Source organism: Dermochelys coriacea, chromosome 24 (genome assembly GCF_009764565.3).
Source record: "Dermochelys coriacea isolate rDerCor1 chromosome 24, rDerCor1.pri.v4, whole genome shotgun sequence".
Taxonomy (NCBI): domain Eukaryota; kingdom Metazoa; phylum Chordata; order Testudines; family Dermochelyidae; genus Dermochelys; species Dermochelys coriacea.
The window spans coordinates 11,391,188-11,417,697 of NC_050091.1; positions in this window are offsets into that span (position 1 = coordinate 11,391,188).

Below are 26,510 nucleotides of genomic sequence, written 5' to 3' on the forward strand. Positions count from 1 at the left end.
AGGTTTTGTTTGCGCTCTCTTTGTTTGTTCCCTCTCTGGACGGAGAGAGAAGCCAAGCAGGGACAACATCTCCTGAAAACATACCTGGAATAATCCATCTAAGAATTACAGAAATTGTAAGTGAGGCAAAGAAATGTGTTAGGTTATCTTTTGTTTTAGCTTGTGAATTTTCTCTATGCTAAGAGGTAGTTTTATTCCTGTTTTGTAACTGTGAACTGAGTCCAGAGGGGAGTCCTCTGTGTTTTAAATCTTTTTATTACCCTGTAAAGTTACCTTCCATCCTGATTTTGCAGATGTGATTCTTTTACTTTTTCTTTATAATAAAATTCTTCTTTTAAGAACCTGATTAATTTTCAGTGTCCTAAAAACCAAAGAGTTTGGTCTGTGCTCACATTTCAACCAATTGGTTAGGATATTATTCTCCAGCCTCCCCAGGAAAGTGGGTGAAGGGGCTTGGGGGGATATTTTGAGGGAATAGGGACTCCAAGTGACCCTTTCCTGAATTTTTGTATCAATCACTTGGTGGTGGCAGCAATACTGTCCAAGGACAAGGAAAGGAATTTGTGCCTTGGGGAAGTTTTTAATCTAAGCTGGTAGAGCTTAGGGGTCTTTCATGCGGGTCCCCACATCTGTACCCCAGAGTTCAGAGTGGGGAGGGAACCTTGACAGCATGTGATAATGCTTTCTCCTTCATTTGCTTGTGGCTGTCTAAACAGAAGCCCAGTGCTCCATAGAGTGCACCCATCTGGAAGGTTCCTCCAGTTCCTTGTCACATGCATCAAGATGAGACACTGATGTTCCTTCTCTAGCCTGCCCCTCGGGGCCACAGGGACATTCCTGGCTGCATTTTCCTTTGAGGTGATTTTATAACTTACTGGTAACTCTCCTGATCTGTTGAGCATATCTGTATATTTCATCACTGACACTGTGATATTCGGAGTCAAGTCTTGTTGTATGGTAATAACCCATGTATTGATCCAATTGCTAGCTTGATTCCAAGCCTAGGATTGGTGTTGTGTCCCCTGACAAAAATGTGCTTGCTTCTCTGTTGTTATATGTCAGAGTAAGGCAGCATCTCCCCACCACAGAGATGGAAAATCCATTGTATGCTTTCACAGTTGTATAGGCAGCAAATTGAGTTCAGCACTTATGTCCACCTTGTCTGTACTGGTTTCAGAGTAGCAGCCGTGTTAGTCTGTATTCCCAAAAAGAAAAGGAGTACTTGTGGCACCTTAGAGACTAACAAATTTATTTGAGCATAAGTTTTCATGAAGTGAGCTGTAGCTCATGAAAGCTTATGCTCAAATAAATTTGTTAGTCTCTAAGGTGCCACGAGTACTGAATTTAGCTGTATGGAGTGGAAATCTATCATGCATCCAATGAAGTGAGCTGTAGCTCACGAAAGCTTATGCTCAAATAAATTTGTTAGTCTCTAAGGTGCCACAAGTACTCCTTTTCTTCTTGTCTGTACTGTGTGTGTTGTCGGTTTTAAGTGTAATGGACCAGTTTTTGTTGACTGCTGACAGTTGCTATATTTAATCAAATCACAAAGCTTCATTAGTTGTTTCCTTCATTGCTTTTACAGTTACCTTTGCTTGCATTGTCTAGTAACTTGTATTTATGGCAGACTCCGCACTGTTACCCAAATTCTAGACATGTGCACTTCCATGTTTCACACATTGTCACTGGCTGTCATTTGCTGCAAGATGCAAGAAGAGAAACAACAGGGCAGTCTGAAAAATACATTTGATGCCAGTATACCAATGCAAGGAATATGGGGAACAAGCAGGATGAACTTTAAGTCATGGTATATGAAGAAAATGATGACTTAATTATTATTACAGAGACTTGGTGGGACAACGCCCATGATTGGAGTACCAGCGTTGGGAGAGATAGCTTGTTCCAGAAGGATAGGTAGGGGGGGAAAGGAAGAAGCGTTGTGCTGTACATCAAGCATGTGTACACTTGCTCCAAGGTCCAAGAGGAAATGAGCGGCAGATCTACCGAGAGTATCTGGGTGAGGATTAAAAGGAAAAAAATAGTAGTGATGTTGTGGTAGGGGTCTATTATAGACCCGCCAAATCAAGAAGAGCAAGTGGATGAATCATTCTACAAGCAGGTGACAAGTTTAGCTAACATACATGAGTTAGTATTAATGCGGGATTTTAACTTTCCTGATATCTCTTGATATGTCTTGCAAGTTCTTAGTGTGTGTAGGGGACAACTTTCTGATTCAGAAAGTTGAGGAAACAACAAAGGGGTCATCCATTTTGGATCTGGTTTTGACCAACAGCGATGAATTAGTTGTGACTGTGAAGGTGGTCAGGAACTTGGGAGGAACTTCAGTGATCATAATCTGACAAAATTCAAGATCCTATGGAAAGGAGGACATGAGAACAGCAAAACAAGGACACTGGGCCTCAAAATGGCAGATTTCAAGCAATTCAAAGAAATAGTAAAAAGGTCCCATAGAGAAACCAATTAGGAAGAAAAGGAGTCGAAGGGGGCTGGCAGTTCCTAAAAGATGTAATACTAGAGGGTCAACACCAAACTATTACAGTGCAGAGGAAAGATAAGAAGAGCCACAGGAGACCAATGTGGCTGCACCATGAGCTTTTTAGCTATCTAAAAACCAAAAGGGATACATTCAGGAAATGGAAGGAGGGGCATGTCACTGAGGATGTATACTGGGAATAGCACAAGCATGTCGGAACAAAGTCAGGAAAGCCAAGGCAAGGAATGAGTTACAACTGGAAGGAAACAAGAAGAGGTTCTACAAATGTCAGACAAAAAAGAAAGATTAGGGATGCTGTGGGCCTGCTGCTTAATGGAGAAGATGAGCTGGCAATCAGCAATGATAAGAAGGCAGAGCTTCTCAGTGAATACTTTGCCTCAGTCTTCACACATAAAATAATGTGACCAGACGACTAGCGAAGTTACCATAGACAATAAAGGGAAAGAGGTGCAGATCAGGATAAGTAAAGAACATGGCAGAGATCTTCTGACTAATTTCAATGAATTCAAATCAGCAGGGCCTGGTGCTATTCACTCGAGGGTGCTGAAGGAATTAGCGGAAGAAATCTCAGAGCACTGGTGATAATATTTGCAAAGTCATGAATGCCAGGAGAGGTCCCAGAAGACTGAAGAAGGGCTAGCGTAGTGCTCGTCTTTAAAAAAGGGGAAAGGAGGAGCCGGGGAACTGAAGACCAGTCAGCCTGGCCTCAGTACCTGGGAAGCTACTAGAGCAATGTCTAAAACATTCAATTTGCAAATACCTGGAGGACAATGGGGTGATCACTAGCAGCCCACATGGATTTACCAAGAACAAATCATGCCAAACCAGCTTGATTTCCTTCTTTGACGGAGTAACTGGTTTGGTGGATAGGGTCAATGCAGTGGACATAATATACCTGGACTTTAGCAAGGCTTTTGACACAGTCCCACATGACATTCTCATAAGTAAGCTGGAGCAATGTGGGCTCAGCAGAACTACCATTGAGTGGATACATAATTGGTTAAATGACCACAAACAAAGAGTAACTATTAATGGAATGATTTTGGATTGGAAGGGAGGTCTGAAGTCCACAGGGATCTGTTCTGGGTCTGGTGTTATTTAACATCTTTACTAATGACTTGGATGTAGGTATAGACAGCATACTGTGTTTGCAGATAACATAAAGCTGGAGTGGGGGGTTCCAACATTTTGGAGGATAGAGCTAAAATTCAGACAGATCTTGATAAATTGGAAAACTGGACTACAAACACCAAAATGAAATTCAACAAAGACAAATGTAAGGTGCTATTCTTCTGGAAGAAAAACCAAATGCACACATATAGAATGGAGGATACCTGGCTTGGCAGCAGCACTGCTGAGAAGGATCTGGCAGTTGTGTTGGATCACAAACTCAATATGAGTCAGCAATGCGATGCTGTTGCAAAAAAAAGCAAATGCTATTTTAGGTTGCATTAACAGAAGCAAAGCATGCAAGTCATGGGAAGTGATAATACTGCTTTCTCTACTCAGCACTGGTTAGGCCACAGCTGGAGGACTGTGTCAAATTTTAGTCACCAATATATAGAAAGGATGTAGAGACAAAGATGATCAAAAGGATGGAATGCAAACTATATGAGCAAAGGCTGAAGGAACCAGCTATGTTTATTTTGGAAAAGAGGAGATTAAGGGGGGACATGATAGCAGTTTTCAATTAATTGAAAGGCCGCCATAAGAAAGATAGAGGAAAAAATGTTCTGTCTTGCCACAGAGGGCAGGACAAAAGGCAACGGGTTCAAACTACAGCGGAGCCGATTTGGATTAAATCTCAGTAAAAACTTCCTAACTGTAAGAACAGAAGGACAATGGAGCAAACTGCCCAGGGAACTCATGGAATCTCCTTCACTGGAGGTTTTCAAAAAGAGGCTGGAGCCATCTGTCTTCTATGGTTTAAACACAACAAATCCTGCATCTCAGCAAGCGGCTAGATTAGATGACTCTTGTGGACTCTTCTAACTTCATAGTTCTATGATTCTAAGATTTTGGCAGTTCATATTCTGCTGCACAATAACGACACATACTGGATCTTGACTCTCCATCTTACATAAGGCCTGTGCCTCCAGTTTTGTCTGTTCTGCTGCTTTGCATAGCTTTTTCTAGAGCTAGCTCACTGTCTCTGGACAAGCACTCATGTTCCTTCCCATTACTATAGCCATCACCAACTTGTTCTAATCAGGGGATTTCTTATGGGACTAAAATTGCAAGAGTAGCTCTTCAGTTTTAAATGGGTAACAAATTTCTCAAGACTTTCTAGTGCCTTTTGTACTCTCATGTGGAAGAAGAATCTTTCATGGCTTTCATCTTTTTTGACAAACAATACCCCAGAGTTCAGAGTTGGGAGGGAATCCTACCTGGAGAAGGATTGCTAGGGTTGCCTGGTATATTCTTCTTAGCCCTTTGCATCTCTAAGTGTTTTGTCTCTAACTCCAGTTCATGCTTCCTCTCTCTTTCCCTCTCCTCCTGAGTATGCTTCTGGGCCTCCCACTAAGCCTCCATAGCTCTCTCTTGGGCAGCTTTTTCTTTGGCCACTTGTGCATCAATCTCCATCTGTCTGAGTTCCAGCTGTCTTTCATGTTCCTTCTGTTTTTCCTCAGCTTCAAATCTGGCTAATTCCAGTTTTTTCTGGACATCACTGTCAGCCATCCTAGCTTTTCTCTGTTTAATCTAGCATAACCTGAGAGCTAGAAAGAAAAAAAAAACACTTGTGAATTCCCCTGCAGAAGGTTAACTACTTTGCCTCAGGCAGAGAAAAAAATCCTCTAGCTGCTCACAGCTTAAAAAAAAATCCTTAAAAAAACCCCTCCCTGCTTTCCAAGCAAAAGGGGGGGAAGTGTCCTTTTTATATCCTGAGATTTGTGCTTCTGGTTCAAAATGATCCCACTGCTCTGCCACCATGTCAGGGTTCCCTCCCCACTCTGAACTCTAGGGTATAGATGTGGGGACCCACATGAAAGATCCCCTAAGCTTATTTCTACCAGCTTAGGTTAAAACTTCCCCAAGGCACAAATTCTTTGCCCTTGGAGGGTACGCTGCCACTACCAAGTGATTTAACAAAGAATCAGGGAAAGGACCACTTGGAGTTCCTATTCCCCCAAAATATCCCACCAAGCCCTTACACTCCCTTTCCTGGGGAGGCTTGAGAATAATATCCTAACCAATTGGTTACAAAGTGATCACAGACCCAAACCCCTAGGTCTTAGGACAATAGCGAAATCAGTCAGGTTCTTAAAAGAAGGATTTTATTAAATAAAAAAGGTAAAAATCACCTCTGTAAAATCAGGATGGAAAATACAGGAGGTACAAAAGTAACTTTTGTTACTTTACAGGGTAACAAAAGATTCAAAAACACAGTAGAATTTCCTGAAGGCTTAGTTTCAAAGTTACAAAAAAACAGGAAAAAACTTCCCTCCAACAAAGGAAAAATTCAGAAGCAGAACAAAAGATAATCTAACATGCCTTGGCTGGCTTTTACTTACAATTTTTGTAATATGAGAGACTTTTAGGATAGTTTATAGGAGAAGGAGTTTCCGACCCAATGCTTCCCAAGAAAACACACAACACAGAGCACAAACATAGCCTTCCCCCCATCCCCCAGATTTGAAAGTATCTTCTTTCGCATTGGTCCTTTTGGTCAGGTGCCAACCAGGTTATTTGAGCTTCTTAACCCCTTACAGGTAAGGATGAATTCGAGGCTACCCTTAGCTGTATGTTTATGACATGTGCTAAGGCCCTAGCAGAATCTGTGCTGTCTGCAGATAGATTCCAAGGCCAGAAGAGACTATTCTGATCATCCAGTGTGAACTCCTGTACAACACAGGCCACACAACTTCCCCAAAAGGATTCCTAAAGCAGATCATTTAGAAAAACACCAAAATTGATTTTAAAATTGTCACTGTAAAACCAGCAAAGGAAACCATGATCCTCTAGAAATTGATCCACCGGTTAATTACCCTCACCATTAAAAAATGTATACATTATATTCAGTCTGAATTTGTCTAGCTTCAACATCCAGCCATTGGATCATGTTAGACATTTCTCTGTTAGGTTGAAGAGCCCATTATTAAATTTTTGTCCCTCTTGTAGGTATGTATAGGCTGTAATTAGTTAACCCATTAGCCTTCTCTTTGTTAAGATAAATAGATTCATCTCCTCTTATCACCCGTAAGGCAGGTTTTCTAATTCTTTAATAGTTCTCATGGCTCTTCTCTGAACCCTCTCCTATTTGTTGATACCTTTCTTGAATTGTGGGCACCAGAACTGGACACAGTAGTCCAGCATAAAACATGCCTTACAGTGGTAAACTTAAGGAGCTCAATCTATTTATCTTAACAAAGAGAAAGTTAAGGGGTGACTTGGTCACAATCTATAAGTACTTACATGGGGAACAAATATTTACTAATAGGTTCTTCAGTCTAGCAGGGGAAGATACCACATGGCCTCAATGGCTGCAAGTTGAAGCGAGACACATTCAAATTAGAAATAAGGCGTGCATTTTTAACAGTGAGGGTAATTAATCATTGAAACAATTTACCAAGGGTCATGGTGGATTCTTCATCACTGACAGTTTTTAAATCAAGATTACAACTTGAATACTCTGTGGAGATGTGGTCACCCCATCTAAAAAAAGATGTATTGGAATTGGAAAAGGTTCAGAAAAGGCAACAAAAAGTATTAGGGGTATGGAACAGCTTCTGTATGAATAGCGATTAATCTGACTGGGACTTTTCAGCTTGGAAAAGAGACGACTAAAGGAGGATATGATAGAGATCTATAAAATCATGACTGGTGTGGAGAAAGAAAAGAAGGAAGTGTTATTTACTCCGTCTCATAACACAAGAACTAGGGCTCACCAAATGAAATTAATAGGCAACAGGTTGAAAAGAAAGTATTTTTTCACACAACACACAGTAAACCTGTTTCAGAGTAGCAGCCGTGTTAGTCTGTATTCGCAAAAAGAAAAGGAGTACTTGTGGCACCTTAGAGACTAACAAATTTATTAGAGCATAAGCTTTCGTGAGCTACAGCTCACTTCATCGGATGCATTTGGTGGAAAAAACAGAGGAGAGATTTATACACACACACACAGAGAACATGAAACAATGGGTTTATCATACACACTGTAAGGAGAGTGATCACTTAAGATAAGCCATCACCAGCAGCAGGGGGGGGGAAAGAGGAAAACCTTTCATGGTGACAAGCAAGGTAGGCTAATTCCAGCAGTTAACAAGAATATCAGAGGAACAGTGGGGGGTGGGGTGGGAGGGAGAAATACCATGGGGAAATAGTTTTACTTTGTGTAATGACTCATCCATTCCCAGTCTCTATTCAAGCCTAAGTTAATTGTATCCAGTTTGCAAATTAATTCCAATTCAGCAGTCTCTCGTTGGAGTCTGTTTTTGAAGCTTTTTTGTTGAAGTATAGCCACTCTAAGATCTGTGATCGAGTGACCAGAGAGATTGAAGTGTTCTCCAACTGGTTTTTGAATGTTATAATTCTTGACGTCTGATTTGTGTCCATTCATTCTTTTACGTAGAGACTGTCCAGTTTGGCCAATGTACATGGCAGAGGGGCATTGCTGGCACATGATGGCATATATCACATTGGTAGATGCGCAGGTGAACGAGCCTCTGATAGTGTGGCTGATGTGATTAGGCCCTATGATGTTATCCCCTGAATAGATATGTGGACAGAGTTGGCAACGGGCTTTGTTGCAAGGATAGGTTCCTGGGTTAGTGGTTCTGTTGTGTGGTGTGTGGTTGCTGGTGAGTATTTGCTTCAGATTGGGGGGCTGTCTGTAAGCAAGGACTGGTCTGTCTCCCAAGATCTGTGAGAGTGATGGCTCGTCCTTCAGGATAGGTTGTAGATCCTTGATGATGCGTTGGAGAGGTTTTAGTTGGGGGCTGAAGGTGATGACTAGTGGCGTTCTGTTGTTTTCTTTGTTGGGCCTGTCCTGTAGTAGGTGACTTCTGGGTACTCTTCTGGCTCTGTGTAACTCTTTGCCAGAGGATGTTGTGAAGGCCAAGAGTATAACAGGGTTCAAAAAAGAACTAAAGAAGTTCATGGAGGATAGGTCCATCAATGGCTATTAGCCACGATGGGCAGGGATAGTGTCCCTAGCCTCTGTTTGCCAGAAGCTGGGAATGGGCAACAGGGGATGGATCATTTGATGCTTACCTTCTCTGTTCATTCCCTCTGGGGCACCTGGCATTGGCCACTGTCAGAAGACAGGATATTGGGCTAGATGGACCTTTGGTATAACCCAGTATGGCCGTTCTTATGTTCTTAAGATTGGATGTTTTTCTAAAAGATAAAAGAATCATAGAATCGTAGGACTAGAAGGAACCTTGAGAGATCTTCTAGTCCAGTCCCCTGCACTCATGGCAGAACTAAGTATTATCTAGCATGTCTCTGACAGGTGTTTGTCTAACCTGCTCTTAAAAATCTCCAGTGATGGTGATTCCACAACCTCTCTAGGCAATTTATCCCAGTGCTTAACTACCCTGACAGTTAGGAAGATTTTTCTAACCTCCAACCTAAACCTCCCTTGCTGCAATTTAAGTCCATTGCTTATTGTCCTATTCTGAGAGGTTAAGGAGAACATTTTTTCTCCCTCCTTGTAACAATCTTATACGTCATTGAAAACTGTTATTGTGTTCCCTCTGTCTTCTCTTCTCCAAACTAAACAAACCCAGTTTTTTCAGTCTTCCCTCATAGATCATGTTTTCTAGACCTTTCATCATATTTGACAGGTTTCAGAGTAGCAGCCATGTTAGTCTGTATTCGCAAAAAGAAAAGGAGTACTTGTGGCACCTTAGAGACTAACAAATTTATTAGAGCATAAGCTTTCGTGAGCTACAGCTCAATTCATCGGATTCCCTGGTACCAGGTTAAGTGAAATGGAAGCTACTCCAGGGCAATTAAGACACCTGGGGCCAATTAAGAACTTTCCAGAAGGCAGGGAGAATGCTATGTTGATTGGGACACCTGAGGCCAATCAGGGGCTGGCTGAGACTAGTTAAAAGCCTCCCAGTTAGTCAGGTGGGGGTGCATGTCAGGAGCTGTGGGAGGAAGTTGCACTGTTGGAGAGGCTGAGTAGTACACACCATATCAGGCACAAGGAAGGAGGCCCTGAGGTAAGGGTGAAGTGGAGCTTGAGGAAGTGAGGGCTGCTGTGGGGGAAGTAGCCCAGGGATGCACATGTCATGTTTCTAAAAGGTCAGCTACCATAGCTGATACTATTAGGGTCCCTGGGCTGGAGCCCGGAGTAGAGGGTGGGCCTGAGCTCCCCCTCCTTTGCCCCCTGTTTAATCACTGAGACTGGGAGACAACAGAGACTGTGCACGGAAGGATAATTTCTCCTCACCTTCCCTCGCTGGCTTATGATGAAAATGGCTCAGTAGACTGTGACCCTTGTCTCTAGAGAAAGAAGGGTTATGTGGTGGCTCACAGTGAACCTCTGAGGCTAGCGAAATCCTCCAGGAAACGTGGGACCCACTGAGGCAAGGACAGAGCTTTGTCACAACTGGGGTCAGGAGTGGGACTTCGTTCACAGTGTGGTGGAAGAAAGAGGTTTTAAAAAAATTCACTGGGGTTTTGGATTTTTTTTTGTTTTGGTTTTTGTTTGTTTGCTTTGTACCACAATGGAGGAGGTGGTCAGAGCTCTGGTACAAGCCACGGCAGCCCAGCAGGAGGCCACCCGGGTTCAGGCAATGGCAAAACAGGAGTCTCTGCTGCTAGAGCAGGAAACCAATCAATTATTGATGAGCCAGGCCAGCCAAGATCTTGAGAGAGGTGGTGGACCAGCTGAAGATCCTCACCACCCTGGCCCGGGGGTCCAACAGGACGCGAACCCTGAGGCCCACTGGTTGTCTGCCAAAGATGACATCAAGAGATGATGTAAAGGCATATCTCCTCTCATTCAAAAGGACTGCTCAGCGTGTGGCGTGGCCCCAGGAGCAGTGGGCCAGCATCCTCGCCCCTTTTTTGTGGGGAGAGACCCAGAAGGCCTACTTCGACTTGCCTGCCATGGATGCCACTGACTATACCCATCTGAAGGCAGAGATCCTAGCACGATCAGGGGTAACGGCAGTGGTAAGGGCCCAGAGGTTCTATGAGTGGAAATATCAGGAGAACAAACCCCCGAGGTCCCAGCTATTCGACCTCATACACCTCGAACGGAAGTGGTTACAGCCCGAAGTGTGCAGGCCGGAGGAGATTTTGGAGACCCTGGTCATAGACCATTACATGCGGGGACTGCCGCCAGATCTCCGCAAATGGGTAGGCCAGAACGATCCGTCCACGTACGACGAGATGATCATACAGGTAGAAAGATGGATGACAGCCAGGGAACTGACCCGACTACCCAAGGAAGGCCCCTTTCAAAGCAAGCACCCGACCCCAACCCTGGAAAGTTGGGCAGCCAAACCCCCAGGGAGTCCTAGGTGGAAGAAGGGGGGGCTGAAAACCAGCAGGGACCCCAGAAGGAAGGGATTGGCCTGAGTAGGGGGAACCTTGGGACTAAACCCCCTAGCCCCCGGGATAGGGGAGTGATTAAAAGCAATTATAGATGTTATGCATGTGGGGAGTGGGGACACATAGCAGCACAGTGTCCCAGCACCTAGGAGCCTATGCAATGTAACTTGGGGGATTGGGAAGTCCCATGCTCCCTTATCCACCTCGCGGGGGTCGCATTAGCCCCGCATAATTACACCAGGCCAGTGAGGATATATGGAGCAGAGACTACAGTGCTTGTGGACTCTGGGAGTGCTATCGCCCTCATATTGGGTAAGCTGGTAAAAAATAGTCAGCTGCTACAAGCCAAACACATGCATGGGGCCGTGAGACATTATCCCACCATCCCAGTGGAGATAGAGGTTCAGGGAAACCTCACTGAAGTGACCGTGGGCAAAGTTCCTAAACTCCCATATCCTGTAGTCATTGGGAGGGACTATCCAGGGTTTGATAATTTACTCCCCACGGAGAGGCTGGAGGGAGGTGGGGACCCTGAGGACAGTGACTCGTCACTGGGGGAATGTCAACCCTCGATGTTCGCTGAGATTTCTCAGGATCTGCTCTCAGCCCCACAAAAGATCCAGAAGACAAAAAAAGAGAGGAAGGCCGCGAAGGCGTTGGGAACCCAGATCCTGACCCAGGACCAGAAGACCTCCCTAGTACGCAGATGGACATGAGCAGCCAACAGAGAAACTTCCACCACAGAAGGTGAGCCAGAAGCTGCCCCCAGCCATGATGGCAGCGAGCCGTTGGAAGAAGCAGAAGCAGGGCCCTGGGAGCTTGGGCAGGTTAATCCTAGGAGAGAGACTTTTGGGCGGGACCAGGCGGAGGACCCCAGATATGATAACGCCAGGAAAGAACTGGACAAGATCGATGGGATACCCGTGGATGGGAAGGTCTGGGGTCCCAGACCTTACTTTATAGTGAAGAAAGATCTCCTGTACCACGTGGTGCAAATGCAGGAGCAAGAGATACAACAACTTCTGGTGCCACGAAAACATCAAAAAGCCATATTGAGTCTCGCCCACAGTCACCTGTTTGGAGGACACCTAGGGTAGAAAAAACCCAGGCACAGATCCTGTGGAGGTTCTTCTGGCCAGGAGTACATGAAGATGTCTGGTGATACTGACCTCTTGTCCGGAGTGTCACTTGCGGTCTCCTTTGATACCTCTTCCAATAATAGAGGTTTCTTCTGAATGGATAGCCATGGATCTGGTAGGGCCCCTAGAGAAGACAGCTCGGGGCCACCAACATGTGCTTGTTGTACTGGACTATGCAACCCGGTACCTGGAAGCTGTTCCCCTGCACAACACAGCTTCCAAGACAATAGCTAAGGAGCTAGTACAGATCTTTGCCTGGGTTGGGCTACCCAAGGAGATATTGACTGATCAAGGGACACCTTTCATGTCCAAGTTGATGAAAGATCTCTGTTCATTGCTCCATGTACAAGCCCTATGGACCTCTGTATATCACCCGTAAACAGATGGCCTTGTGGAAAGGTTCAATAGGACCCTCAAGGCCATGATCAGGAAAGTGGTGAGCCGGGATGGGAAAGACTGGGATACCCTATTGCCTTACCTCATGTTCGCCATCTGGGAGGTTCCGCAAGTCTCCATGGGTTTCTCTCCATTCGAACTACTATATGGGCGCCACCCTCGGGGCATATTGGATATAGCCAGAGAAGCCTGGGAAGAGGAGCCAAATCCTGGAAGGAACATAGTTGAGCTTGTACTGCAGATGAGAGATCAGATAGCCTGAGTTATGCCCATTGTACGGGAACACTTGGAGAGAGCACAGGAGACCCAATGAACCCATTATAACCACCAAGCGAAGCTTCAACGGTTCCAACCAAGGGATCGGGTGATGGTACTGGTGCCCGCAGCAGAAAGTAAACTGTTGGCCCAGTGGCAGGGACCCTATGAAATGATCAAAGCTGTGGGAGAAGTGAACTGTAAGATGCGGCAGCCAGGCCGCCGGAAATCGGAGCAAATTTACCACATCAATCTTCTAAAACCTTGGCACGATCAAGAGGCATGCTTAGTCATGCAGGAGATCCTTCCCCAAGAGGATAATTTACACGAGCAAGTGAGGATATCATCCGAGTTGACGCTGATCCAAAAGATCGAGGCAGCCAACATGACTAATCGCAACAGAGATGTGTTCTCTACAAAACCAGAGCGGACGACTGAGACCTATCACCATATCACCACGATCTCCGGAGCCAAGGTAACATTGAGACCCTACCGAATCCCAGCAGCCAAAAGAGAGGAAATCAAGGCCGAAGGAAAGAAAATGTTAGAATTAGGGGTTATTGAAGAATCTTACAGTCAATGGGTCCAGTCCAATTGTTCTAGTGCCTAAATCTCACGGTACCATGAGATTCTGTAATGACTTTCACCGACTGAATGAAATATCCCAGTTTGATGCATACCACATACCACGTATTGATGAACTGGTTGACTTACTGGGTAGTGCCCCATTCTTGACTATACTGGATCTGACAAAAGGGTACTGGCAGATTCCTCTGACCAAAGAAGCTAAAGAAAAGACAGCATTCTCCACCCCGGATGGGCTTTTCCAATACACCATCCTCCCTTTTGGGCTACATGGGGCCCCAGCCACATTCCAGCGCCTTATGGATAAGCTGCTGCGCCCCCATTCTATTTATGAAGCTGCATACCTAGATGATGTCATCATCCATACGCCAGACTGGGGAACCCACTTGGAGAAAGTTGAGCCAGTACTGCACACCTTAAGGTAGGCTGGCCTCATGCTAATCCTGCTCAATGCGCCATAGGGCTAGCAGAGGCTAGGTACCTGGGATATATTGTGGGAAGGGGCATAGTGAAGCCCCAAATGAATAAGCTAGAGGCAATTCAAAACTGACCCCGGCCGACCTGAAAGAAGCAGGTCCGTGCATTCCTAGGCATGGTAGGCTACTACTGACGGTTTATTCCCCACTTCGCCACTAGGTCAAGTCCCCTAATGGACCTGGTGAAGGCCTGAGGTCCAGACATGATAAAGTGGACCAACGCAGCAGAGGGGGCATTTACAGACCTTCGGACAGCCCTCTGTAATGACCCCATACTCATAGCCCCAGATTTTAACAGGGAATTTATTTTACAAACAGACGCTTCCGAGGTGGGGTTGGGAGCAGTTCTGTCGCAAATGGTGGGAGAAGAGAAACACCCAATCCTATACCTGAGCAGAAAGCTTCCCCCAAGAGAACAGAAATACGCAGTAGTCGAGAGAGAATGCCTTGCTGTCAAATGGGCTATGGAGACACTGCGTTATTACCTCTTAGGCCAGAAATTTACTCTTGTGATGGACCATGCACCCCTCTAGTGGATGCAGTGGAATAAGGAAAAGAATGCAAGGGTCACCAGGTGGTTCTTATCCCTCCAACCATTCCAGTTCTGCATTCGGCACAGGGCTAGATGCCACCATGGCAACGCTGATGGTCTGTCACGAGCATACTGCCTGGCGTCCCAAGTTGTCCAACTCTATGGTGTTGAGCGGGGGCGGGATATGTGACGGGGCAAGGCCAGATGGCTATAGAAAATTAGTGGGAGATAGATATATTAGCTCCAGGCTAAACAAATCCCTGGTACCAGGTTAAGTGAAACGGAAGCTGCACCAGGTCAATTAAGACATCTGGGGCCAATTAAGAACTTTCAAGAAGGCAGGGAGAATGCTAGGTTGATTGGGACACCTGAAGCCAATCAGGGGCTGGCTGAAACTTGTTAAAAGCCTCCCAGTCAGTCAGGTGGGAGTGCATGTCAGGAGCTGTGAGAGGAAGTTGTGCTGTTGGAGAGGCTGAGTAGTACACACCATATCAGGCAAAAGGAAGGAGGCCCTGAGGTAAGGGTGAAGTGGAGCTTGAGGAAGTGAGGGTTGCTGTGGGGGAAGTAGCCCAGGGAATTGTACATGTCATGTTTCTAAAAGGTCAGCTACCATAGCTGATACTATTAGGGTCCCTGGGCTGGCGCCCGGAGTAGAGGGTGGGCCTGGGCTCCCCCCCCAACCTTTGCCCCTGTTTAATCACTGAGACTGGGAGACAACAGAGACTGTGCATGGAAGGATAACTTCTCCTCACCTCCCTTGCTGGCTTATGATGAAAATGGCTCATTAGACTGTGACCCTTGTCTCTAGAGAATGAAGGGTTACGTGGAGAGTCACAGTGAGCCTCTGAGGCTAGCAAAATCCTCCAGGAAACATGGGACCCATGGAGGCAAGGACAGAGCTTTGTCATACCACCTTATCGTCCATTCATGCGGGGAGAGAAGCTGAGCCCTGAGTAGGGGGCGGGGATTTTCAGACTAGAGGTCCAATAAAGGTAGCCAGACAGTCAGGCAGTGGCACTGACAGCTGCAGCAGCACAGGAGCTAGCAAACAGAGCTGTAAACAGGGGAGTTTGAGTGGGAGTTTGTAAGGGGAGTTTGTATTGTGGTGCTTGTTTGGGGTTTGCTTTTGCTGGGAGGGAGGGTGGTCTTTTTGGTGTGGCTTGTGTTTCCCAGATTAACAGGATTTAGGTGGGAAGGCGATGACAGATACGGAGGTAGCTGTGGGAGTGACTCCTGTAGTGGAAGACACATTGAGGATGACTGGATGTGGAAGCTGTGGTATGTACATGATCCTGGAGGGGGGACCTGGTGAGAGTTTTTTCTGCATGAAATGCCATCTGATAGAGCTGATGGAGGAAAAGATCCGAGGTTTGGAGATGCAGGTGGAAAGTCTGGTTGAGTTTAGGAAGGGGTTTGAGCAGATGATGGAGCAAAGATATGAGGTATCTGAAGGGAAAAGCTCAGACTTACAGATGGAAGCAGGGCTGGGGAATTCTGAGGGGAGACTGGGTGAGGAAAGTGGTCAGTGGAAGCATGTGACTAAAAGAACCAGACAGAGGAAAAGACGGGCTAGTGAAGGAGAAATAGAGCTTAGGAACAGGTTTGCAGAGTTGGAAAATGAAGAAGGGGCTCAGCTGGTACTTGTTGAAGGTGGAAGGGTAAGGAAGAAGAGAAGAGAGGCTAGTCCTATAGGAAAAGGGGAAGAGTCAAGGGAGATTACACCAAATATGAGCCCCAGGGGGATACAGGATGGGTTGAAGAGGATTATAAGGGAAAATAGGAATGGAAAGAACCTTGTAGCCAGAGGGAACAGGGGAGAGACTGGAGAATAGCAGTGTCACCAGGAAAAGGCAGATCTATGTGATAGGGGACTCTTTATTGAGAAGAATAGACAGGCCTGTAACTAGAACTGATCCAGAGAATAGAAGAGTGTGCTGTCTTCCGGGTGCTAAGATACGGGATGTAGACCTGAGGTTGAAAAGGATCCTAAAGGGAGCGGGAAAGAATCCCCTAATTATCCTTCATGTGGGAACAAATGATACAGCTAGATTCTCGCTGGAAAGTATTAAGGGAGACTATGCTAGGCTGGGGAAGATGCTTAAGGAAATTGAGGCTCAGGTGATCTTTAGCAGGATCCTTCCTGTTCCTAGAGAAGGGCAACAAAGGTGTGACAAGATTATGACTGTCAACAGATGGCTTAGGCAGTGGTGCTATAAGGAGGGCTTTGGGATGTATGGTCACTGGGAGGCATTCATGGACAGAGGACAGTTCTCTCAGGATGGACTTCATCTGAGTAGGGAAGGAAATAGACTTCTAGGATCGAGGCTGGCACAACTGATAAAGAGAGCTTTAAACTAGGAATTTGGGGGAGATGGTTGGGAGATGTCCAGGTAATCTCCATGCCAGATTTTAGCATTGAGAGGGAAGAAGACGAAGTAAGAAAGGATACAGCCGTGGGTAGGAGAATGTATATAAGGAGCGAGGGCGGTGTGGATACTAGTCTAATAGGTTATACTGGTTGTAGAATGACTGTGCCTAATAGGGTACAAAATGTGAGCGAGGCCAAACAGCAAAAATTAAGATGTTTGTACACCAATGCGAGGAGCCTAGGTAACAAAATGGAGGAACTAGAGCTACTGGTGCAGGAAGTGAAACCAGATATTATAGGGATAACAGAAAAATGGTGGAATAGTAGTCATGACTGGACTACAGGTATTGAAGGGTATGTGCTGTTTAGGAAAGACAGAAACAAAGGTAAAGGTGGTGGAGTAGCATTGTATATCAATGATGAGGTAAAATGTAAAGAAATAAGAAGCGATGCAATGGATAAGACAGAGTCCGTCTGGGCAAAAATTACATTGGGGAAGAAAACTAGTAAAGCCTCTCCTACGATAGTGCTTGGAGTGTGCTATAGACCTCCGGGATCTAATTTGGATATGGATAGAGCCCTTTTTAATGTTTTTAATAAAGTAAATATTAATGGAAACTGTGTGATCATGGAAGACTTTAACTTCCCAGATATAGACTGGAGGACCAGTGCTAGTAATAATAATAGGGCTCAGATTTTCCTAGATGCGATAGCTGATGGATTCCTTCATCAAGTAGTTGCTAAACCGACTAGAGGGGATGCCATTTTAGATTTAATTTTGGAGTAGTGAGGACCTCATAGAAGAAATGGTTGTAGGGGATAATCTTGGCTCAAGTGATCATGAGCTAATTCAGTTCAAACTAAATGGAAGGATTAACAAAAATAAATCTGCAACTAGGGTTTTTGATTTCAAAAGGGCTGACTTTCAAAAATTAAGGAAATTAGTTAGGGAAGTGGATTGGACTGAGACTTATGGATCTAAAGGTAGAGGAGACCTGGGATTACTTTAAATCAAAGCTGCAGAAGCTATCGGAAGCCTGGATCCCAAGAAGGGGAAAAAATTCATAGGAAGGAGTTGTAGACCAAGCTGGATGAGCAATCATCTTAGAGAGGTGATTAAGAAGAAGCAGAAAGCATACAGGGAGTGGAAGATGGGAGGGATCAGCAAGGAAAGCTACCTAATTGAGGTCAGAACATGTAGGGATAAAGTGAGACAGGCTAAAAGTCGAGTAGAGTTGGACCTTGCAAAGGGAATTAAAACCAATAGTAAAAGGTTCCATAGCCATATAAATAAGAAGAAAACTAAGAAAGAAGAAGTGGGGCCGCTTAACACTGAGGATGGAGTGGAGGTTAAAGATAATCTAGGCATGGCCCAATATCTAAACAAATACTTTGCCTCAGTCTTTAATAAAGCTAAAGAGGATCTTGGGGATAATGGTAGCATGACAAATGGGAAGGAGGATATAGAGGTAGATATTACCATATCTGAGGTAGAAGCGAAACTGAAACAGCTTAATGGGACTAAATCGGGGAGCCCAGATAATCTTCATCCAAGAATATTAAAGGAATTGGCACCTGAAATTGCAAGCCCATTAGCAAGAATTTTTAATGAATCTGTAAACTCAGGAGTAGTACCGAATGATTGGAGAATTGCTAATATAGTTCCTATTTTTAAGAAAGGGAAAAAAAGTGATCCGGGTAACTACAGGCCAGTTAGTTTGACATCTGTTGTATGTAAGATCCTGGAAAAAATTTTGAAGGAGAAATTAGTTAAGGACATTGAAGTCAATGGTAAATGGGACAAAATACAACATGGTTTTACAAAAGGTAGATCATGTCAAACCAACCTAATCTCCTTTTTTGAAAAAGTAACAGATTTTTTTAGATAAAGTAAATGCAGTGGATCTAATTTACCTAGATTTCAGTAAGGCATTTGATACCATGCCACATGGGGAATTATTAGTTAAATTGGAGAAGATGGGGATCAATATGAACATCAAAAGGCGGATAAGGAATTGGTTAAAGGGGAGACTACAACGGGTCCTACTGAAAGGCGAACAGTCAGGCTGAAGGGAGGTTACCAGTGGAGTTCCTCAGGGATCGGTTTTGGGACCAATCTTATTTAATCTTTTTATTTCTGACCTTGGCACAAAAAGTGGGAGTGTGCTAATAAAGTTTGCAGATGATACAAAGCTGGGAGGTATTGCCAGTTCAGAGAAGGATCGGGATATTATACAGGAGGATCTGGATGACTTTGTAAACTGGAGTAATAGTAATAGGATGAAATTTAATAGTGAGAAGTGTAAGGTTATGCATTTAGGGATTAATAACAAGAATTTTAGTTATAAGTTGGGGACGCATCAATTAGAAGTAACGGAAGAGGAGAAGGACCTTGGAGTACTGGTTGATCATAGGATGACTATGAGCTGCCAATGTGATATGGCTGTGAATAAAGCTAATGCGGTTTTGGGATGCATCAGGAGAGGCATTTCCAGTAGGGATAAGGAGGTTTTAGTACCGTTATACAAGGCACTGGTGAGACCTCACCTAGAATACTGTGTGCAGTTCTGGTCTCCCATGTTTAAAAAGGATGAATTCAAACTGGAGCAGGTTCAGAGAAGGGCTACTAGGATGATCCGAGGAATGGAAAACTTGTCTTATGAAAGGAGACTTAAGGAGCTTGGCTTGTTTAGCCTAACTAAAAGAAGGTTGAGGGAAGATATGATTGCTCTCTATAAATATATCAGAGGGATAAATACAGGAGAGGGAGAGGAATTATTTCAGCTCAGCACCAATGTGGACACAAGAACAAATGGGTATAAACTGGCCACCAGGAAGTTTAAACTTGAAATTAGACGAAGGTTTCTAACCATCAGAGGAGTGAAGTTTTGGAATAGCCTTCCAAGGGAAGCAGTGGGGTCAAAAGATCTATCTGGTTTTAAGATTCTACTCGATAAGTTTATGGAGGAGATGGTATGATGGGATAATGTGATTTTGGTAAATAATTGATCTTTAAATATTCAGGTAAATAGGACTAATCCCTTGAGATGGGATATTAGATGGATGGGATCTGAGTTACCCAGGAAAGAATTTTCTGTAGTATCTGGCTGGTGAATCTTGCCCATATGCTCAGGGTTTAGCTGATCACCATATTTGGGGTTGGGAAGGAATTTTCCTCCAGGGCAAATTGGAGAGGCCTTGGAAGTTTTTCGCCTTCCTCTGTAGCATAGGGGCACGGGTCACTTGAGGGAGGCTTCTCTGCTCCTTGAAGTCTTTAAACCACGATTTGAGGACTTCAATAGCTCAAAAAAAGTTGAGGTTTTTAATAGGAGTGGGTGGCCTGTGCTGTGCAGGAGGTCGGACTAGATGATCAGAATGGTCCCTTCTGACCTTAGTATCTATGAATCTATTCATCCAGCCCATACTTCTTTAACTTACTGCCAAGAATAGTGTGGGAGACGTTGTCAAAAGCTTTGCTAAAGTCAAGGAACAAAACATCCACTGCTTTCCCCTCATCCACAGAGCCAGTTATCTTGTCATAGAAGGCAATTAGTTTAGTCAGGCATGACTTGCCCTTGGTGAATCCATGCTGACTGTTCCTGATCACTTTCCTCTCTTCTAAGTCCTTCAGAATTGATTCCTGGAGGACCTGCTCCATGATTTTTCCAGGGACTGAGGTGAGGCTGACTGGCCTGTAGTTCCCAGGATCATCCTTCTTCCCTTTTTTAAATATGGGCACTACATTAGCCTTTTTCCAGTCATCCGGGACCTCCCCGATCGCCATGAGTTTTCAAAGATAATGGCCAATGGCTCTGTAATCACATCCGCTAAGCAAGCTAAGCCAGCAAGCTGGCACTCCTTTAGCACTCTCGGATGCAACGCATCTGGCTCCATGGACTTGTGCTCGTCCAGCTTTTCTAAATAGTTCCAAACCACTTCTTTCTCCACAGAGGGCTGGTCACCTCCTCCCCATGCTGTACTGCCCAGTGCAGCAGTCTGGGATCTGACCTTGTTCGTCAAGACAGAGGCAAAAAAGGCATTGAGTACATTTCCACAAGCTTTTTCCATATCCTCTGTCACTAGGTTGCCTCCCTCATTCAGTAAGGGGCCCACACTTTCCTTGACTTTCTTCTTGTTGTTAACATACCTGAAGAAACCCTTCTTGTTACTCTTAACATCTCTTGCTAGCTGCAACTCCAGGTGTGATTTGGCCTTCCTGATTTCACTCCTGCATGCCCGAGCAATATTTTTATACACTTCCCTGGTCACTTGTCCAATCTTCCACTTCTTGTAAGCTTCCTTTTTGTGTTTAAGATCAGCAAGGATTTCACTGTTAAGCCAAGCTGGTCGCCTGCCATATTTACTATTCTTTCTACACATCGGGATGGTTTGTCCCTGTAACCTCAATAAGGATTCTTTAAAATACAGCCAGCTCTCCTGGACTCCTTTCCCCCTCATGTTATTCTTCCAGGGACCATTCTCTCCAATGGACCATTGGTCTGACCCCGTATGGCCGTTCTTATGTTCACATTTGATAAGCAATTACCTCATAATCCCATAAAGAGAGAAAATACACCTAGTTCCTCTACCTGTACAGGGGCAGGGGAAACAACTTTCCTACAGCTACAAGGCCGTCACAGGGACCAAAGGCCCTGGGAGCTTCTCCACCATGGATGCTGTGAAGATCCTGCCAGCAGAGCAGTTCAGAATAGTGAGCTGTCAGTGCCTGTGTGCCACCCTATGTGTAAATGCCCAGCACTGCCAAGAACTCACATCTAGAGTGACAGAAAAATAAGAGCAAATCCAGAATCCTCCCCATTCCTGCTGATATGGAGACAGAAGGGGGAAAAGAATGAGCTTGAGAACCTCTCATTGTGTTTGATCCTATCCCACCACAAGGAGAAGTGATTAGACATTGGGGAGCTCCACGCCCTGGCTGGATATGCAGAGTGGCCGAGTCTGCCACTGTCAGAGGCTGCGAATGCAAACCGTTAGTGCGATAAGCCAGCCCTGCTCAGGGAGCCAGCATCCAGCAGAAAGTTCCAGAGGACATGGAAAAAGCTAATGAATGCTGTGCCAATGTTCAAAAAGGGTAAACAGGACAACCCAGGTAATTATAGACTTATTGGCCTTTTATCAAGCCTGGGCAAAATAATGAAGTAGCTGATATGGGATTTGATAAGTACAGAGTTAATAGAGGGTAATATAATTAATGCCAATTGACATGGGTTTATGAAAAATAGAACCTGTCAAATTAATCTGATATCTTTTCTTTTTTTTACAAGATTGAGTTTGGTTGATAAAGGCAATAGTGTTGGTGTAATACACTTACATTTCTATAGGGTATTTGACTTCATACCACAAAAACATGTTGATTAAAAAACTAGAAATACACAAAATTAACCTGGCACACATTAAATGGATTAAAAACTGGCTAACACATAGGTCTCACCATGTCACTGTAAATGGGGATTCATCACTTAGCGTGTGCATTTTTAGTGACCTCCTGCAGTGATTCGTTTAGGTCATAGGCTATTTAACATTTTGATCAATGATGTGGAAGGAAACATAAAATTGCTACTGATAGAGTTTGCAGATGACACAAAAATTGAAGGAGTGATAAATAATGAAGAGGATATGCCATTGACACAGAGTGATCTGGATTGTTTGGTAGAGCTGTTCACAAGCGAACAATATGCATTTTAATATGGATAAATGTCAAGTTATAAATCTAGGAATAAAGAAATGTCGGCCATACTTATAACAGGGGAGACTCCAGCATGGGAAGCAGCGACTCTGAAAAGGACTTGAAGGATTGTGGTGGATAAACTGGTGAATGTGAACTCCCAGTGCAACGATGTGGCCAAAAGGACTAATGTGATCCTGGGGTGTATAAACTAGGCAATATTGAATAGGAGTAAGGAGGTTATATTAATCCTGGGTTTGTGCTGGCGTCACTACTACTAGAATCATGTTTCCAGTTCTAGCATCCACACTGAAGATGGACGTTGATAAATTCGAAACAGTTCAGAGAAAAGCCACAAGTATCATTAAGGAACTAGAAAACGTGCCTTATAGTATTAAACTCCAGGAGTTCAATCTGTTTATCTTAACAAAGAGGAGTGTTAAAAAGTGATACTGGGGGCCTGATACTCACCTTGAAGTGAGCTGTAGCTCACGAAAGCTTATGCTCTAATAAATTTGTTAGTCTCTAAGGTACCACAAGTACTCCTTTTCTTTTTGCGAATACAGACTAACACGGCTGCTAATCTGAAACCTGTCACCTCACACTGATGCACACTGTGACTCAGGAGTGATTTTTCTGCACCATCACAGTGAAGGGACCTCAGTATTAGTGAGATGAGCCAGGCCTGTGCACGCCCTGGCTGTGCCTGAGGGAAAGGAGGCTTTGATGGAGCAGCAGTGGCTACAGCTTAATTCAGGCAGGATGAGGCGATGATGATAGCTGGGGAAGATATTTTGAGGGCATGGCTGACCTACCCTTGCTGCAGACATCTGCCCCCAGTGGCAAAGGCGGCCCAACTCCTCCTTGTTGTGGAAGCCCAGCTGAAGCTGTGGCCACAAATGCCTTCTGTCACCTTCATCACAGCTTTGCTCATCCTGAGTGACATAGGTAACACCCAGAGAGAACAACTACAACTCACTGCAACCCTGAAGCTGCAATTCTAAGACAACCTTCTAAGACAGCTCCTGAGGGCTCTGCTGCCAATCCACTAGTGCTGAGCTGTCACTCAAATTTGGAGTCCATTTCTAAATTATCATCCTCACATTCAAACCTGGAATGGGTTTGGGACCAGGTACCTGAGATACTGCCTCCCTCACCTCTCCCCAGCATGTCTGCCATGCTCAGTGCTGACACTTTGGCTGATGGCATGTAGATGTCAAACCCTGGTGGTCACAGGCAGAGCCTGTCTCATCAAAGAGTACATTGTTATAGAACATGCTTCTGCAAGCTGGGCTTATCTCAACTCTCACTCCCTTAGAACACCATGTAACATACACCTGCTTCAGCAATCATCCCCCCAAACAGCCATGTGGGAATGTACCTGGCAGTGAAGGAATCAGACTCCAGCATTCTATACCAGTGAGAAACTGCCTTCCAGAGATCCATGGTGAACCATAAATTTGGCCAGACACTCAGGCACACAGGTGAGGAGTGCTGTAGAAATTAAGAATACATTTGGTACAATGAGCCATGCGATTGATTTGTTTTGTGTCTCTCCCTACAGCACGTTTTCTAAAGTGTGCATTTTTCCCCCAGTGCAGACAAGGGCAGAGAGAGTTGTGAAGTCAGTGAGAAAATACTTGAGTTGAAAAGTATTTCTCCGTGTTGCTTTCCCAGGTCACTGTAAGTGTCTGTGTCTGACAATTAATTTGTGAGTAGGAGATTTATCAATTGAGTATAAATTCATTGAGATGAATCTTCTGATCCATGGCAGACTGGGAATCTCCAAAGGGCTGTGCAGGTGAGATCTGGAACAATAACAGTGCAGTTTGGACCTGGGTTCTACAACCTATTCCTATGCAGAAGAGAGCAAGACATTGGGAATTTCTTTGTAGTCACAGAAATGTGACCAACACATGTGTGTTAAGGATGGGTAAACAGTATAAAATGTGTGTAGAGAGAGACAAAGGCAGAACAACACTGTGGCATGAGTGTGCAGAGCCCTCAACTCCCTGCTGAGATTGTGAGATCCTTGGGGCTGGGTCTGTCTTTGTTGTTTGGTTGTGCAGCACCTAGCGCTATGGGTCTTGATCCAGGACTAGGACTCCTAGGAACTGCCACAATACTAATGTTACATCATCATAATAATTAATAATAAGTCAATGGGAGCTAAATGGGTCCACATTTGTATGTTGAATCACATGTCAGATGTTGTGCCCTGTGACTAGTGTTTCTCCAGGTGAGTCATATTTCACACACATCTGCAACAAAGCAACAACCAGTTAATATACAAGGACTGTCTGTAATTGCATGGGGGAGGGGGACCACAGCCCTTCAGGAACTAATAACAGTGAAGGTAGTGGGGAATTAGTCAAATTCACTGAGGTTGAAACACCTCCTGAGAGGTCCCCACCAGGGCAGGATTACTTCAACTGGTTCATACTGGATTATCCAGTGACCAACAAACACAGAAAGGCCTTTTGGAGAAACAGCCTGAGTTCTAACTGACTCGGGACCTTCTTTGATCCAGCAAATGGACAGGACCTTCTGTCCAAAGGGGACCCCAGTCTTTCCTGGGAAGGGCTGGAAGTACTTCAGCCTTCGGAGGCCCATAGGACTGATTTGTGAGTTCTGGTAAGCTCTGAGCATGTGAATAAGAACTTGTATATTTTTTATGATTTCTCTGAAATGTTTTCACCTTAAGAATATATGTGCTTGTTTACAAGGGCTGTGTGGTAACTTACCACTGCTGGCAATCATGCTGTTCATAGCTTTCAAAGAGGAAACAAAGGACAAACAGTGGCCTATAAAGGCAGCCTGGCTTACTGGGGATATCACAGTGTAGGCAGAGAACTGTGCAGCCTGGAAAAACCCCGCTCAGGAGGGAGAGAACTCAGGTCTCTATTCAAGAGAGGTGATGACTGAGGAGCCGGGAGCCTACAGTGTGTCCCCTCAAGGGACCAGGGACAGAGAATACAGGTGCATTTGCCCTGAACTGTGACAATATGCTGATCAGGTTGTTTCTTGTCTTTATTTTCATCAATGTCTTGGTAAGGTGTTCCTTGAAAGTCACAGTCCAGTCCAGTCCAGTGTAACACCTAGACACACATGCTTCGGGTTGTGGTCCAGCCTGTGTTTATGCAAGAAGATGTTGAGCTGTTTGTTGGCCTTTGTGTGGTATAGCTGGAAGCAGCTGGAAACTGTCTTTTTGGTAAGAGGTTTAAGTCTCCGTCTTTTGCAATAGTGGGCCATCTGTTCATGTCAACATTCAGGACTTCTAGGTCAGTGGCTCTCAAACTTTCCACACTGCTGTACCCCTTTCAGGAATCTGATTTGTGTACCCCCAAATTACACCTCACTTAAAAACTATTTGCTTACACAATCAGACATAAAAATACAAAAATGTCACAGCACACTGTTATTGAAAATTTGCTTACTTTCTCAGTTTTACCATATAATTATAAAATACATTAATTGGAATATAAATATTGTATTTACATTTCAGTGTATACTATATAGAACAATATAAACAAATCACTGTCTGTATGAAATTTTAGTTTGTACTGACTTCACTAATGCTTTTTATGTAACCTTTTGTAAAACTCAGCAAGTGTCTAAATGAGTTGATGTACCCCTGGAAAACCTCTGCATATCCCCAGGGTTACATATACCCCTGATTGAGAACCACTGGTCTAGGTGACTGAAATCCTCATCCTGCACTGCCAGACAGATGTCATCTGCATTGATAAAACACCTCGCAGTGATGCTGGGAAGGTCATTTGTGAAGAGGTTGAAAAGTGTTAGTGTTAGACCTGAGAATAGACTGTTGTTTTGGGACCTCCAGGAGCTGGGGTTTCTTTTGTCTAACTAAAATTTGAAACCAGCAGCCTCTCAGCAACAGTTCCACAGCCCTGACAAGCCATGTCCATAGGATCAATGACAGTTTGTAAGCATGTATGCTAGATCATGCCATATGCCACAGTAAGATCTAAGAATACAGCATCTGTCTTCTGCATGGTCTGGAAGCCATTCTCGATGCAGGTGGTGATT